Source organism: Lepidothrix coronata, unplaced genomic scaffold (genome assembly GCF_001604755.1).
Source record: "Lepidothrix coronata isolate B3197 unplaced genomic scaffold, Lepidothrix_coronata-1.0 Scaffold22, whole genome shotgun sequence".
In the NCBI taxonomy this organism is placed as follows: Eukaryota; Metazoa; Chordata; class Aves; order Passeriformes; family Pipridae; genus Lepidothrix; species Lepidothrix coronata.
In genome coordinates this window covers 3,718,725-3,735,943 of record NW_016690202.1, presented here as the reverse complement: position 1 = coordinate 3,735,943, position 17,219 = coordinate 3,718,725, and the positions used below count along the sequence as shown (strand labels likewise).

General features: G+C 39.1%; 1 protein-coding gene across 2 annotated transcripts in view; it reads left to right on the top strand.

Annotated features, from left to right (window-relative positions):
- The window catches only part of ARHGEF28 (Rho guanine nucleotide exchange factor 28), a 106,716-nt gene that overhangs the window by 16,270 nt on the left and 73,227 nt on the right, over window positions 1-17,219 (top strand). The window contains exon 1 of one of the 2 annotated variants that reach the window (XM_017808338.1): window positions 7,875-7,952. The exons of the other annotated variant lie outside the window; for it this stretch is intronic. The gene's annotated coding sequence lies outside the window, so the exon portion shown is untranslated. Of the gene's footprint in view, window positions 1-7,874; window positions 7,953-17,219 lie in introns of those variants that run through there. 2 annotated transcript variants of the gene reach the window in all.

Below are 17,219 nucleotides of genomic sequence, written 5' to 3'. Positions count from 1 at the left end.
TCCTGGTCAATGGTACTAACAGCAGAGAGGAGGCATTTGAAGTTCCTCTGATCACAAAGGGGCTTTTTGGGAAAAGTGCTGAGTTCTTGGAGATGATCAGAGTGTTAAGAGAGCAAGTACTGTAAGAGATATATGAGAGATAAAGTTTCCTATTTAAGACAATATATAAGTAGTGGACTCAGAAGCTGGCTCTGTTGCTCAAGAGACCAGATATGAAGCTGTGGTCAACTTTAAATTGGCACTAGGTTGGAGAAGCCTGCTTTTCTAGCTGAAAGGGTGTCCCCACCTGGCATCGGGTGGTGCTCAGTAAACAAGTGCTTAAACCAGACTGCTGGAGAGAGCATTTGTCTGCAGTACTAAAGAATGAGGAATACCCCTCCAGAAAGAATATCCTGTGGTGTTTTGCATCTTTGTTGGGGTCACCAAGCAGCAGAGTCAACTGAAACTTCACATGATAGTGTAGGTGGGGCACCACAGGCAGCCTTTCCTGTGTGGAGCTGGTGGATGGGAACCTTTTCTAACCCTCCTGCTGCTAAAACTGCTGGAGCAAAACTCCTTTGAGCCCACCTTTGTGATGGAGCTTAATCTTCCCTCATCTTCTTTTCTTCTGTAGATTGATGCCAGCCTTTGAGCGTTCACACAGGTGTGCTCTCAGATGGGCTGTCACATGCCTGACTGCACGTGTCGAAGTGGGGTGTACCGAAGACAGCTTTAAAAATAATCTCATAGCTAAGGGAAAAATGGAAAAATTAGCAGTAATGCATAAAAGTATGAGGCCAGAAAAAAATGGAATTTTTCAGCCAGCTTTGATGTCTCCCCCTGCTTGTCCAGCCTTGAGGTTTTTAGTCTGCCTCCAGGAAATGAATGAGATTCAGAGCCTGGAACAGGCTTAGTCATTTCTGTAAGAGAGAAATACTTGGGTTTAGTTTATTTTTTTGGACATAGGAAGGGATTCAGGTGCAAGGAAGAACAAAAGGATTCTTTTAATGTTTAAAACAGACTGAGTTTGGCTCAGCTCTGTGTAACTCAAATAGAATGTTTTGGCTGGAGAACTGGGATGCAATGCAAAACAACATCTTGATAGTGCATATTTACAGCACCACCTGCCTTGCAGTAGTCGACCTTGTATGAATCAGCCAGCAGCGCTGGCTTTCAAATCTTAAGAATTGTTGGGTTTGTGTATTGATGAAAAATGGCATTTTATACCATTTGAATATGAATATGTTGTGGAAGACTTGTGTTTTCCTTTTTTTCCTTATTCTCTTCCAGCTTTCCAAGAGTGCAGTTAAATTAATTACATTGGATTTTTTCCACTATTGGGGTGGTGGTGGTGTCTATTTCTTGACGGTTTTCTTTCTGTTGTGTTAGGGTTTTTTGTTTGGATTCCCCCCCCCCCCCGCCGTTGTGCCACATTTGAAATCTTCCTCAAGGGAATGGAAAAATAAAGTGAAAAGTGTGGGGAAAATGCCATTTATTCTGTCACAGTGAGGAGCTATAAGAAGAGGTGGTAAAAGAACTGAAACTAGAAAATGTTTTTAAGAAAAAAAATTGCTAAACCCCTGTTATTTCCAAACTTTACCATTCTTTAATGTAAATCTTTTCTTTATAGGCAGATTTATTTAAAAAGCTTATTATCAGTATTTTGTCTTTTTTGTTCTTTTGCTTTGATATTGCTGATCCTGGAATACAACTGCAGCAGATTTTGGGTGAAGGGATCCCTGGTCTTATCCTCCACTCAGAGCAGGGCTTGCTTCAAGGTTGTATCGGGTTACTTAGGATCAGGTTTTGAACACTTCCACAGACAGACAGTTTGTAACCTACCTGGCTCACCTGTCCCAGCATTTGACCATCCCTGTGGTAAAAAATACTTTGCCTGTGTTGAAAGAACATGTTTACTTTTCCATTTAGACTTCTGACTTCACAATTTGTATTTCAGATTTTAGTATCATGAAGCTATTAGTTATCACTTTATGTCATCAGGTTCTGCTCACTCTTGGGTAAGCCATGTGGGAGTAGTAAGAAGAGGGTAGCCCAGCAAACACATCATCTAGAGAAGTAAAGTATGGGGAGGAGTGTGAGTGCTGTTTCTATGTTCACTAGAGGTGAAAGCAGCCAGTGAAGCTTCTTGGTGGTTTTGCTACTATGTGTGTTCCAGCTGGTCATAAACAAATCTAGCACAAAGTCAGATGAAGGTTGTTAGGGTGGGCAGAAAAAAATCAGTTACTAGACTATTTGTGGTGAGATAATAGAAATTATTGTTGTAGATGGTGTTTTCAAATGACAAAGATTAATTACTATAATTTTTAAAACTCATTTCTTCTGAAGCAGGCTTATTCATACTGCCACCAGATTTGGCCACCAGAAGGGTAACTTTATCTGCTGCAATGTCAGAGCAGAGGGAAGGCTATCGCTCATCAGGGAAGGCTTCCTACAGGCTCCGTTTTTGCTGAGTGAGAAAGTCCTAATGTTATCATGCTCAGAGCAAGCTTACCTGGCTTTTTTTTGTGATGTTACAATATATGTTGAAACCCAGTGGCCCCAGGCCAAAGTTGAGAGTAAAGTTTGCCTTTTTGTTTCTGTGTTTTTAATCCGAGTATCTGCTCAAATGTTTAGTGTGTTTGATATTGGTTGATGTTTGAAGTAGATTAATTTATCTGCTGTCTCATCATTAACTATATATATATATATAAATATATAGTTAATATATAGTTGGAAGCATCTAAAGAGCCCACTTTGGTGTCTAAAGTTGGACTTTAGCAGAATTTAAGTACTCCAGGTAAAGGAGCAATCCTGAAATATTTTTTTTAGTGAACATTTCAATCTTTGAATGCATAATGTTTGCTCAGGGTCTTGGTTCTGGACCACAGCATTTCCTGTATATTTCAGCTCCCTAGTGTACATATAAATGCACACTAGGGAGTGCTAGTGACTTTCATCACTGGCTGGTGCTCTGCTGGGGTCCAGACTGGTGGCATAGAGTTGAGTCTGCTACGGTCCTCGTGAGGGATAGTCTCTGAAGTACAGAAATAGCACTGGGGCCAGTGCAAATCACAAATGGTGTTACCAGTCTCTATTCAGAAATATAGCTTGGGAAAGGGAAGACACTGACAAACATTTTCATACTGTAACTGAATGTTACGTCATTCTCTGAGCAAGTGAGACATCCAGGCTTTGAGCATCGTTTTTCACTTCTGATGTGTGTCATGAGAAAGGCATCCATGTCTAAACAGCAGAGGCTTCTCATAGCTGATTGACTGTAGTCAATCTGCTGCTTTCTTGGTCTTCTGCTTTGCATCCCTTGGATTTCCTTTTGCACCATAACCCATTTTCAATTACTCTGCAACAGAGGGGGCAGGGTATGCTTCCACTAGAGGAATGATCAGAGGAAATTTGAAGTTGTGTGTGTTCAAATCCCATCTAGCTGAGGAGGAAGTTTACTGAGGGCTCCCATTTTTTAAGTGGCACATCAACCACATGTTTTGGGAAGCCTGAACCCTGTTCATTTAAATGTTCTTCCATAGAAGAAGGTCTCAGATCCAGGCACACCAGGGTGTTTGATGCATAGTGCTTGGCTGGGCTTTGAAGCTGTGAGTTGAAGTCAAATCCTCTGGGTTGAATTTGTTCAAGGACAGGTTGGATAGTGCTTTAAGTAAACCTTGTCTAGTGGAAGGTGTTTCTTGTCCTTGGTAGGGTCTTTGGACTAAGTGGTCCTTGAAGGTTCCTTTTGACCCAAGGCTTTCTATAGTTCCATTTAGCAAAGCATTCTGCAAAGGCTTTAGTTGGATTCAGTGGACTTTAAGGTTGCACATGCTTGAAAAGTTTGAAACATACATGCTATCTCGTTTAATAGTGGTTTAAACACTATAGTTCATATTAAAGTTGGTAACTAAAATATAGCAATGATCATTGACTCCAAAAACTGAAATCAGAAATATTTTGTAGACCTTGGAGGGAAAAAACCCTGTGGCCCTGGATCATATGCCCAGCTGGATGTATCTTTGCCTAGAACATGAAATGGGAAGACCAAGAAAAAATTTTATTGCCCAAAACCTGGGGAGAAAATTGTTGCATAGGCAGGCTAATGCACCAGGTCACATGTTGGCTAGCCACAAGTAAGAATGAGTTTGAATGTGATTTTTTTTATAAGTAATGACATAACATTTTGTATGTGTGTTCTAGAAATACTTAGGTACATTTTCTGTATATGTTTAGTGATATTCTGGTTTAAAGAATTTTTCCTGCATCTAAATGTTAATGTTCTGTTTCTGTTAGAACTGCAGTGAAAAATGGGTTTCAGATAATACATGCTGGTTTGCTGGCTGTTACAGTGCTAGAGTCCGTGTCCTGAAGCTCCCTTTTACTCTGATGTCTGGATTTTGTTTTGTTTATTGGAGGAAGTGTGGCCTGGTTTTCTGGGATTTGACTGTCTGAAACTTTTAATTATGCTTGAAATGGAAGGTAAAACATCTGGATGGCTGTCATCAAATACTCAGAGCAAAAACTTTATCACCAGTGGAGATCCTACAGTAATTTTCTCTGGGGAGTGGTAGAGCAAATTCCTCAGGTTCCTTGCCATTCTGGCTTTATGCGATGTGGAGATAAAGGATTCTTTTGAATATAATAACACTTTAAATCCAACATTTTCAAAAAGGGGTTGAGACTTTTCCCCCGCCCTCAGAAAGGTCTTTGCAGAAGGCAGCTCTCCTGTTAAGATGTTAAGAGGATGTACTCAGCTGAGACATGACAGCAGTCTTCAATTATGTGAAACTGTGAAGGGAAAGAAATGAAGTATTTTTCATTCAGATGGGAAAAGAAGCAGCAGGCTTATACTGAGAAAGGGTGAGCTAGATGATTGTTGTTATGGTGAGGGTAAAATTTTCCCTGGTGAATATTGCCCAAGGAAGTTATGTTGGAAGGTGTTTAGAAGAGATGAGACAAAAATTAGGATAAAGGCAAAGAATGGACTAAAGACCACTTGAGGATTCTTCAGGATTTTTTTAAAATTAAATATACCTGACACTTTCAGAGGGAATACTTAAACTGAATAGGAGTCTGCTGTGAGCTACTATATTTGAGTGTAAGTAGATGACAGCTTTGCTCAGTGTATAAGTGTTTCTGAAAAAAATGCTTATTGGCTTTTTGACTACATAACTAGTCTCTCTGCTAGGGGATTGCGTTCTGTCAGACAGTTTATCTTGTAAATATTGATGTAGAGAGAAATTTGGCAACAATTTTGCTGTTGACTTCAATTCTTATTATTTACACCAATGTGTGCACATACCTACATATGCTTCGTGAGCTTCACCTTGCCATTGCCTCTGGAGTGTATAATTTTCGATTACTTCTTCTGAAGTGGTTGGGTACAAAGGAAGAAGAAGTCTGTTGAATAGGGATCATAAATTTCAATGAAATTTCGTGAATAACTGGAAGCCTAGTAGATTTCAGATGATTGTTCTAAGAGCTGTAGGGTAACTCCCCTTAAATACTTGACCTTGTGGAAGCACTCTCATATTTAATTTTATACTAAAATATCAGTGTATAGAACAGATTGAGTGGCACTTGAGAATATTTTATTTATCGCTTTTAAATTGCAGAGACTTTTTGTTTGAGAATATATGTAGACAGATAAATCTTTCTTTGAATAAAGGCCAGGGAATGGCTTGAATGGTGATTCATGATCTAGTGATTAAGTAATTGTTGTATATCTTATTTTAAGCTTCATCCCATTGCACTTGATGATTATTTGCTGAGAAGGGAGGAGAGGAATGATTGGCACAGGAGGTCACCTTTCTGAGGGGAGAGAAACAAGAATTTTGTGGCATATTTTATGCATGTGGGTGTTAGCTTAGCTTATAGCTCTCTCTGCTCTTACCATCCTGATAAATAGCCTGCCTTTAAAAATCATACCACATTTTTTTTTTTTAATTTTTTAATTTAGATACTTGGCTGTGTTGCCAGATGTTTTGTGTTGCTGAGACAATACAAAGCAGCAGGAAAATTGCCCCTTAACAGTCTTCTGCAGTATATTGGGGCATTTACTGGTGCTGAATACTATACTATATATAAAGAAAGAAATAAAGAATGGATTATCTAATTCAAACTGTTTTCTTTGACTGATGAAATTAGATGGTATTTGGATATCCTTTAGCTCTGCATACGCAATTAAGTATCTAACTGTTGATTTCAGTGAAAGACCAAAAGTGTTTCTGCTGAAGTAATTTTTTAAGTCTGAACCTGAGCTGTGATATTTCTGCAGATGATAACAAGTGTCTTTTAATGCCTCCTAGCAAATAAAATGCTGGTTTTTGTTACTGATGATTTTGTTTTGCTTGCTGTGTTTTTTCAGAGTCTAAACATAAAGAAACTCTTCTCCAGCTTGTGATCAAATTGGGCTTGGTTAAGCTTTCGCTGTTCCTGGAAGCCCAGCCTGGAGGGTCACTGGCATTAGCATTATCTAGTGAGGAGGGAGCAACACCATTAGATTTGGCTTTACAACATGAACACTCCAAACTAGTTGAGGTCTTCGCAAAGTGAGTAAAATGGTTTGCCGCTTCCTCTGAAAATACCCTGTCAGTTAAGGAATGTGGGTAATGCTGTTGTTTGTCTTGAAAGAGTTGCCTATTTTGTGCTGGTTTCTGCTGCTTTTTGCCAGTATTATCATTTTAAGTGGTAAACTTGTATTTACAATTAAAGGAAGTTTGTTATTTGCATCTTTCATTACATTTGCAAGTCAATTAATAGTCAGTTAAATGACAGAGGACCAGCTGCACCATCAGGTACCTCTCCCAGAACTATTGCAGCTGAATCCTGATGCATTACAAACAAGAAAAGACATTCCTTAAAAAATATACATAGAAGTATTTGCTATAAGCAGAATCATAGGACCTGACTTTCATGAAACTTTGGCAGACTGCGATCTCTCTAAAGCTCAAGTTTGAACAAATAAAGGAGAGTCAGCAATAAAGACAGTGCTGCATTTATGACTGTTTTGCCAGAGAGCTGCCACACTGATAAATGACTTACAGGACAAGTGTTTTCTGGCACCTTTCAGCTGTCTGGGGTTCCATCTGTACAGTCCTCAGGACCTGCACAGGGTGTGTGTGTGTGTACGTGTCTTGGGATACCAAATATTCAGCATCAGATACCCCTTCTTACTCTTGGCTTTTCTTTGCAAATAGAGATACACAAAAATTGGGATACATTTTTACTCTAGTATATGGCTCTTTTGGTTCTGGCTCCATGCAGCCTACAGTTTATGTGAGACTTATCTATACTTCAGTATGGTGCATTCTGTTATGACTGTCTCATTTGTTTGTAATGTCCAAACAATACTGTATTCCCTTGAGATACTTTGTTTTTCACTGTTGTGGGATAACGAATCTGCTAGCTGCCAGTTGTGTCCTATGGCTATATATGGCAACATTTACAGGAAAAGGTACTATTGCTCACTTATAACAATCAGGAGAAATAGGTGTTGTCACAGCTTGCTCTTTCTGGCTTCTTTTACTAGTGAGTAACCATCTAGAGCTAATATTGTTTTTTCCCAGTTGTTAGCTAGAAGTAGCTGTGTGTTCCTAAGGCTCATAGGAGTAATTGGTATTTGTTTGTCCAGCTGTGCTTTCAGTGAATGTTTCGGATTTTCTGCCTCTGGTTTTTGCAGTGGGTGTGTTGGGGTCCTGACGGGTTGTGCCCAAGGTGAGCAGGAAGCTCACTGGGGCCATGCTTTGCTTCTACCTGGGTACAGAGCACTTTAAAGAGTGATTCATTCCAGCTTCCACGGCAGTCACTTGCTTGACGTTTCAAGAGCAGAGATCTGCGATGGTGCCTGCGTACAGTTTGTTCATGCATAGGGAGCTCTGATGCTGACATTTAGCCACACTGCACAGCACTTGCTGGAGTTGCACCTTAAGCTCTTCAGAAAATACTTCTGGGACAGACCTCCTCTTTACCAGGTACTATAGCTTTTCTTCATAATTTCCAGCTCTAAACTTTTCAGGCTGGATTTGTTTTTTCTCAAGTAGCCCTTTAGTTTAAGCTGCCCGTGTCGCTAATCACCAGCATAATTGCATGATTAATGTTGTGGGCTTCTATTTTGTGTAAGTGTAGCACACTGTATGACTGAAGCCGGAGCATAAGAGATGTTGAAGCTTTGTCAAAGCTTCCTTTGCCTCCCAAGTTGTTTTTTAATTATGGTGGACTCTATGGTGAGTATCTTTCCCTGAAATTTCTATGTCTTCAATGGCATCACCATTGTATTCATTTTAATACTTTGAAATATTTAATTTAGTTCAATTTTTTTGTTTGGTACTGTAATGCCTGGGAACCTTGATCAAGAGCCAGCCCTGGTCTATTATTTACAGCAGAAATAGAGTATAGACTTTTGCTATAGAGTTTAGGTATGATATGGTTGGTCTTATTTCAGTGTAAGCTGTCTGAAGCACTATTCTGATATCCTTCAGGACATCTCAATTTCAGTAAAATAAGGAGGAGAATGCTTGCATGTACAAGTTCTTTAATAGCAGTACAGAATTGAGATTGTACAACTATATAAAACTAGTGAGCTAAAAACATACTAAAAGTTGGCTTTTTTCCTGGTCTTGAAATTCAGCTTTTCTTTTTTATGCTTTGCTTCAGGTTTCCTTGTTTGTGCACTGATTTTCTTGAGTTATCTTTATTGCATTCTGTATTTTTTTTTTTTTAACTTAGAAAATGATTTGTATATTGTGTATAACAGAGAAACTTAATGTGTGGTATGTTGTATAGTCCTTATGTATAATCTTGTGTAACTACATTGTCAAGAATTTGACTTGTTCCAATACAAAGAAGTTGTTCTGTGTAGCTTGCAGAATCCCTACAACTGTGTGTGGCTTTTCCATTGAGACAATAGTAAACCCCAAAGGAAAACCAAGACTATAATCAAGAATGCATTCTTATTTTTATAACTGGATTTTTCTTGCACTCCTAAAATCTTCATTTTTCCTTCATTTTTCCTGTGAAATGGGAAAAAAAAGTGTGGTATGTTTGATATTCTCAAAGACAAAGACTCTTAAAGGCTAAAAATTCTGTACTTGGTATTTTCAGGAAAAAACCTACTGCCGTGGATTTGTGAGTTCCCCTTTTGCTCATTCCTCTGGTCGCAGCAGTCTAGATTCTATTGTGGGGACCCTGCTCCCCCTCAGCATCAGTGTTGCACCACTTTTAATAAAGCAGAAAGAAACCAAAATAATTGGGAAGATCACATGTTTATTTAGTCAATTTCTTATACACCAGATATCATCCTGGATTATATGTGAGATGATCAAACTGTCATGTTTAGACTATGTATTATGTCCAAAAGGAAAGGTAAAATTAATTTTATCTCTATTGTAAACAAGGGTTTTGAGCACTTTAGTTATATGCAAAACACTGGTAGGGAATTAGAGATTTTTGGTGGGCATTAGAGATTTCAAAATACATAGTGTTTTTAAAATAGAGGTAGAATTTATTGCTGTAATGGAGTATTTATCTCATCTACAGCAGAGTAAGGCTGTATAACTGATATCTTGAGACTGCATAAATGACCACATTGCTATTTTATGCTTGAGTCAGAGAGTCATGAACTTAAGAAAAGGAGCTCGTCTCATTTATGGTGGCATGCAGCTGTGGATTTGTGTGAAATGGCTGAATTAGGGAGGAGCACGAAATATTTTTGCATTTTTTCCTGCAGTAAAATACTAATTTTTCTCAAGTGTGTTCTTCATTCTCTGCTCTGTGGGCTCTTTTAGTTCCTTGAGTGTTCCTTAGAAGTCTAAAATGGTAATGGAAAAGTTAAAACAAACAAACTGTCAGTAATCTACAATCACCTACAGGGGAGCCATGCCTCCACTAAACAGTTCAGAAAGGGAAAACTCACAGGTTTTGTGGCTGTGCTAGGCAATACAGAAGAGAGATTTCTGAAGATGGTGAGGAAAAACGTGAAATTGCTTGAACTCTGTGTGACCTCCTTGGGGCAGAGATTGCTGTGGTGGTAGAGGTGCCCGTCAGTGGGGCTGTGTGGTTCATTGTGCCAACCCTGGAGACCTAGACAGGGTGTAAAGGTGATCTACTTGGCTGTCTCAGCTGCTGGGCAGCACAGCCAGTGCAGGGGAGAGGTCAGAGGAAGAGAGATCCGGAAGAGAGATCTGGGGACTGATGGACACGTTTGAAATGGTGTCAGAGTAATGAAAAAACCAGAAAGGTCAAACCAGGTCAATCCGAAATGATTAAGATAATTTATGATAATTTAAGTAATTTTATTACATGGTGGTGAACAGATTTAGTAGTTTCACAAGGAGGAGATGACTTCTGCCTGGTAGGCATGGGAATAGGAAACTGCCTAGCACGCCAACAGATGAACAGAGAAAAATGCAACTAGCCCCACTGAGGTGGGGATCATAGATAGCTTGACAGCTTCATGGCTTTCAAATCAGTTTGGCTGCAATATTCAGCCCAGGGTCATCCCTGACTGCTTCTTTTCTGTTTAGATTACCACGTCTTTACTCTGCTGCTCTTGGTAGGTGGCAGATACATAGGCAACGCACTAGGAGCAAGCACTGTAGAGGAAACAACACAAAAGGATACATTATTTCTTCCTGCCCCCTTGCTTGTAATCTCCGAGGGTAATTGCTGAAATAAGAGTCTGGATCGTAGTCCCCAGTTTCTTTTGAGTAGGAGTGATATAGGCAGTGTGCATATGAGTGAGGGGGCAGACTGGCCAGGGGCCACAGACATGGGAAGAGAGTGGCTCCTGCCTTCCTGGCTGGGTTTACCATATAGCTAGTGTACAGACCTGGTTTATTCTCTTTATATTGCTTATCCATCAAAACTGCTTGCGGATGCTTTCAACATAAAGTAGACTTCTGAACAGAGCTGTTGTGCAAAGGCGCAGTGCTGCTTTTCTCATAAAGAGGTTCTAAGCAGTGAAGTACAAATGTTAAATCTGATCCTTTATATCCCCTGTGTATTGTAAGCAGGAGGTAACTTCTCTCTGTGGTTAGAAATATTTTATTGGTTTCCCCCTTGAGGAATTGCTGTCGGTTTCCCTTAGAAGGTAGCCAGTGGAATCTCTATCAGTGATTTTAGTATTGCTTATAACATATTGATTTGGTAGTCTTTGATATTATTCTTGAGTTTTCAGATAATGTCATGGGCATCAAATACAGTTACTGTAATTTTTATTTTTTTTATAGAGTATTAATTCCAACCAAGTTGAGACAGTGGAAGGTCAAAAAATGCCCTGCAGTACAAGCTCTGTAGAAGGTACAGTTTTTTTTCCGTAATTTTGCAATCTTTAAAAGCTCTAGAAAGTCGGCACATATTTCTACACCATTTATTTACCCAGGAAGACCACATTTCACATGATGTTAGAGACCTTTAAGTAAAGAACAGTGGAATATGTAAGTCATACATTATGAGAGTTGTGTAAGTCGTGATATTCCTTACAGAGCATTGGTTTTCCAATGTCAGACTGAAATTGTTCACAAAATATTATGGCGTTTATAGTGACTGGAAAAGCCTTAACTGATTTCATTTAAAGAGCCAGAAAAATGTGAGATAGTTCCAGGAGAGGGCAGTATTTAACTGAATGAATGCTCCAGCCTGCAAATTCCAGTAAAGCCAAATAAGTTAATAAAGATAGGAGCAGAGTAACGTTTTGTATGGGTAGTTTTGGAATCCAGCCCAGACTTCTTAATGTGGCACAATTTTCATTTGTTTCCATTAGGCATTCAGTATTTTGGTGAGTGGTTTACCTCTAAGGGTTGCAGGACTGTACTTGTGAGAAAGCTCTTTGGTTACCAGAATATCTCCATGTGTACTTCAGAGCAAGCATGTTTTAGATCTGAGGAGAAAATCTCAAAAAAAAAAGTTCATTCTTCAGTGTCAGAAGTGCGAGGCTTGGAGGTTTACATATGATAGTTAGGAATCAATTAAAAGTTTTCATCAGTTGTCCATTTGCTTATGTAGCTGGCACTGTATATTTGGATGAAGCAACAAGCTGAAAACTGAGAGCTCTGTGAGAGAGAGGCTCGGTCTTGCTTCACTTACTGAGCGCAGCAGAAATGTGAGCACCTGCATAAACTACTGACAGGACCAGGACCCGACTGAGGAAAAGAAAAGTGATGTAGATCCAGGTGTCATTAGCTAGTAACTTCAAGTGAATGGGCAAAATAGGGACATAGTCATTGTGTATTTAAATATGTATGCTGCTATTGTTAGTATTGGAAAAGGAGTTTTATACCCAACTTCTCTGGCAGTGTTCAGGCAAGTGTTCTGCCATTAGAAGTTAAATTTGCAAAGAAATGTTAAGCAATTGTTAGCAATTACATCTGTTATTGTAAGTGTAAGTGACTATTTATCATATGAGGTTTGTGAATGACTTTGGTGACACAGTGTGTAAATGCATTGATTCTGGGTGTTCATCTGAGAGCGGTACTCTGACCAGCGTGATCTTTATGCTGCATCTTGGGGATAGAAAGTGAATGGCTTGCATTTGTAACACTATATGTAGCTTGGCCAGTGTGACTCCTAGGTGATGATCACTTCAATATTTTTCAAAAAAGCAGTTTTAATTCAGTCTGACTTGATGCAAGCAGAGTGCAAACATCAGTGAATATTCATTACCCAGAAAGAGAATTGACAGTTCAGGATGTCTACTCTCATTTTGGATTCTGGTTGTAAAGCTGCTCATCCTCTTTGCCAAATACATTTCTCATAGAGGATGAGCAGCAAAGATATTTGGCATAGGTAGTGGCATAGGCACACCCACCTATATGTGTTTTCTGTGGAACCTATACGCTTTTGTGCCTTCATGCATCAGACTTATTTTGTGCCTAGTTTTAAAAAGAAAATACATTTCAATTCAACAGCAGGAAAAGCATGCCACGTTTTGTTAGTATTCAGGACCTATACAAACAAATGGTAGTAAGCATACTTGCATGTTTTACACTTTGTTATTTACTTGTAGACATAGGAAGCCTGTAACTACTGTTTGTACACTGTTAGGCAATGAAGTTTTTCATCTTCTTGTATTTTAATATTGTCATAGGTTACCATATTTCTGTAAACAAGACTTCTCTCTAGCTACCACCAAATCAAAAAACCTAAAAAAACCGTGAATGGTGATTACTGGTAACTAGTAGCTTGTTTTACACTCTGCACTGGCCAGCATTCAGGAGATCAAAAAACCCTTTGTTTGAGATTGAGTTAAAATTGTTGCTTCTAGAAGCAGAAATTTTATGAAATGACTGCACTTTTTGCTATGTTCTCAGTTACATTCTCCTTTATAAAGTGACTGCTAAGCTCAGGACTTTATTTTGGCATATTCATATCATGAAAGTATCCCCCTCAGATTTCAAAACTGCTGCCATTCCTGGAAGTAGTAACCACTCGCTTCTAAAGTCAAGATCAGCAGACCTTTAGAACACAATGCTATCAGAAGCCCTGAGCTGTTATCGAGAGGAGGTTGCTATAGCAGTATTTTGCTTCTTGTGAAATGCAATCATGAAAGCAGTGGGTCAGTGTAAGGTGGTGCTGCTGGCTTAGTGGTGAATCTCCCATAGCAACTTAATTAAATTCAAATACATGGAGTGAAATATAATCCAGTGAGGATGCAGCATAAAATGTGAAATAAGGTGGTAATTCTGTAGTTTGTGCTTTTTTTTTTCTGTTTTCTGAATAAATTTCGTTATTTAAAATAGATTTACTAGATAATGTGTTCCTGAAAGCCTGAGTGATGCTTTTGTTCATTTGCATTCCTGTAACCAGGTAGCCAGATTACTCCTCTTTGCTGTTTCACAGTAGTCCTTCAGGGTGCATTTGAGCAAAACTTGGAAAGCATGGGGGATTTTTTTGGCATATACTGTGTCCTTCCCCACAGCCCTTCGAAGAAACCATAAAAAAAGGGGGGCGGGGAGGAAGAAAAAAAGTGACAGAAGTGAAGTTATGTTTTATTTTTTTACTTTTTGGGGTTAAAAACACGAGGTCTAATTTCAGAAAAACTGCATGAAACCCCTGCAGAAGAAAAGCAGAGCTCATCTGCTCAGCAGTGTTGGTGTGAGGCACAGCACTGGAACTGTTGGTTTTCTGAGCGTGTGTGGGTTAATCAGCAGCTGGCTGACAAATTGCAGTGCTTCATCCTTGAGACAGCATGGTTTATTACATCTGAGCAGTTAGTCTCTGAGAGAGACCTTGTGGGTAACTGTGAGTCCTTAACTGGACTTAAGTGGGAAAAATGCTTGATGTAAAAAATATGGCAGGTCCCATTGTTGGCTTCTTGGAGGTATCTAAAGAGTTTTGGGAGAGAATATATGTGAGAAGTCCCATTACAGTTAGTCAGTCATATTTGATCTCTAGTATTATATTCTGCTTTTTGTTTATAGGTATCTGTTTACAAAACCAGAAGATCTTGGTCTTGGTATTTTTTAATCACCTGTTAAAGCAGCAGCTTGATTATTACCTGGGTATGACACTAAAATAGTAATTCAGTAATTGAGAGAAACAAAATCTGATCAAATCTGGAAAATTTGGTGAAGATTTCTCAATACCAAGTGACTGCTGCTTTTTCTTTTTTTTTTTAAATGTTTGAACTTAGTGAAGTATTGGTGAGTGACACTTTTGTTAGGTCATTTTTATAAATGTGGTGACGCCTGTAAGGTTTTTGTTTGTTTTGTTTTGGTTTTTTTTCTTGTTTTTAATTTTAATTACCACCTGTGTGGAAGATTGATCCATTTGTTCGAGATTCACGTGTTTCTCTGCAGTATGCACTCATTTTTGGTGTCTATGTTGAAAGTGTATATTGGAGCAGAGTGTTGTAGTTGAACAGTCTTGCTAGGGGAAAAGATTCTGGTTCTGTCTTGACTGCCTCTTGTTTTGATCTAGCAGAAAGGCTGTAGCTGACTTTGTAAAGCATGAACTGAACTGCGACAGATGTGAGCAGATCAGGCACTGGAAATAGGCATCTTAGAAACACATTGCTGTTTCCTCCAAAGCACAGTATGTTGGCTAGTCAGAGTACAATTAAACTTGTAAGAAAACAGGCTGAAAATTGAAGTTTGTGGTGCATATCTTAGAGTCTGGAAGTAACATACCATGTCAGTTGCATTTATGAAAATGGCTAAAATGAAGTGGCTGCTGCTTGACAGTGTTTGAACTAAATTCTGAAAGCCTATAGGACAGCTTACAGCTAAGCACAAATACAACTATTTGTCTTCAAAGGTAGAGCTCAAGTTTTCTGTTCCTAGCCTTTCCAAGACTATGTGGTTCCTTTGAAAGAAAATGAAGATCATGTCTTGTTGGGCATTGGTAAGAAAGAATTAATAATTTTGACTTCCAAAAGCATACTGTGATGCCAATTACACACGAGGCAATTTCTTTAAAAGAGGTTAAGGTAATTGACATTGCAGCCTAACTTGGCAAAGGATCAATCAATTATATCTATGTCAGTGGGGGAGCATCTTTCAAACTGTCTCTAGCATACATTGGTGGTGTATCTGACAGTATCATGATACCAGGATTTTTCAGTAGTATATTAGCTGTTGTAGCAACAACAGTCTTGAAAATACTATCTGATAAAGCCATGTATGTGACTGAAGGTGAAACGAAGCATGTGGAAATGTTTTGATGCAACAGTGAGTTGTGGGGCTGGTAGAAGAATATAGCCAGTACATATAGCCAATATAAACAGTACATTTAGAGACTGAAACTCAGCTGGAAAGGTGTTTTCAAGTTTTGTGGAAAGCTCCAAGAGCAATATGCAAACATCGGCTCATGAGAAGCACGAGATGGAAAAAGATGATGAGTAACTAAGCTCTGCTAGTGGGAGCTGCTGTGCCAGGTGGAGACTGACATCACTGGCCTGTGGTTCGGTGTTGAGCTCAGAAAGAGCAGCCCAAATGGTGGCATTCAGACAGCCTGCACACAGACTTTGGTGCTGCAAAATGAAGATTTGCTCTGTGTGTGCAGAAAGGGTGGGATATATGTGCATGAATGGGGGTGGCATACGTTAGAGGGAAATGAACTGACATAGACGTAAGATAAGAAGCTGGCAGATAGTTATCTCAGTAAAATCAGCATCTATTAATCAAGTTTTTTAGTTATTATGGCAAATACTTGTACTCCAGCCACTTAATTGTGTTGTCTTACTGCTTGTCTCACTGTCCCAGCCAGGGAATATGAGAGCTACATAAGGGAATTGGGGCTAGTAGCAAAAATATCAATATTCACAATTAGCCTACCTTTAGTGCTTTTGAGAATAGGACACTGTCCTCAAAGTGTCACAAGGAAAGAAGTCCTGTCTTGCTCCATAATGTGATGTATGTGAGATGTTAGTGCCCATATGTTCAAATCTCTTTTGTCAAGCAAGACCGAAAGGATTGGCCTGTATCTCAGTGTAGGAGGGAGCCACTTGGGGGTGATTATGGTTTGTTAATCTGAAAACCACATTTGCTTCAGTCTCTGCTCCATTTATACCATCTGGACAGAACATATGGTAGCTTAGAAGCTGACAGAGTGGAAGTTCTCCACCCTGAAATTATAGCTGATACTTCTTTCTTCTTGCCCCTGAAATGCCTTTTCCTTCTAAGGCGTTATTTGCACAGCATTGCTTGTGACAGCTGGAACAGGAGCCAGGTCCTCTGGCTTCAGACCAGCTTGTTCTCTGATGCTTGTTCTCTGATGGTGGGCAGCTGCATCAGATCTCGAGTCCTCTTCAAGGAACAAGCAAGCGACTTTGGCCACAGTTCATAATGTTAGGAGTGGTAGAGTGTATATTCTTAGAGGAGATTTTTGGTAAAAAAGAATGGTGAATTTGCCTATGACGTGGACAAGATTTAGTTGCTTAAAACTCGATTTAAATATATTTTCTTAGGTGTCTTAGTTATATATAAATAAAATTATAAATATATACATAAATGTGTAAATACACATGTATCTGGTTATGCACCTGTGTATATGAAATGTGTCCTGAGCACAGGATCATCTTGTATTAAACTAAGGAGAATTCCATGTTGTAATTCCTGTATGAAAAAGAACCAACTCTCTGTCTCTACCCTAAATTCTAATTAATTTATACTACAATTAAGAAGTCGTTTGTGGAAAAGCTGCAGTGAAATTTGGTTCTACTTGTTCTAGAAGGCACTGTAACCGAAAATTTGGCTGTACTGTGTGGGGGTTGGAGCATGGACTTGCTGCTGGCTGCACCCTGG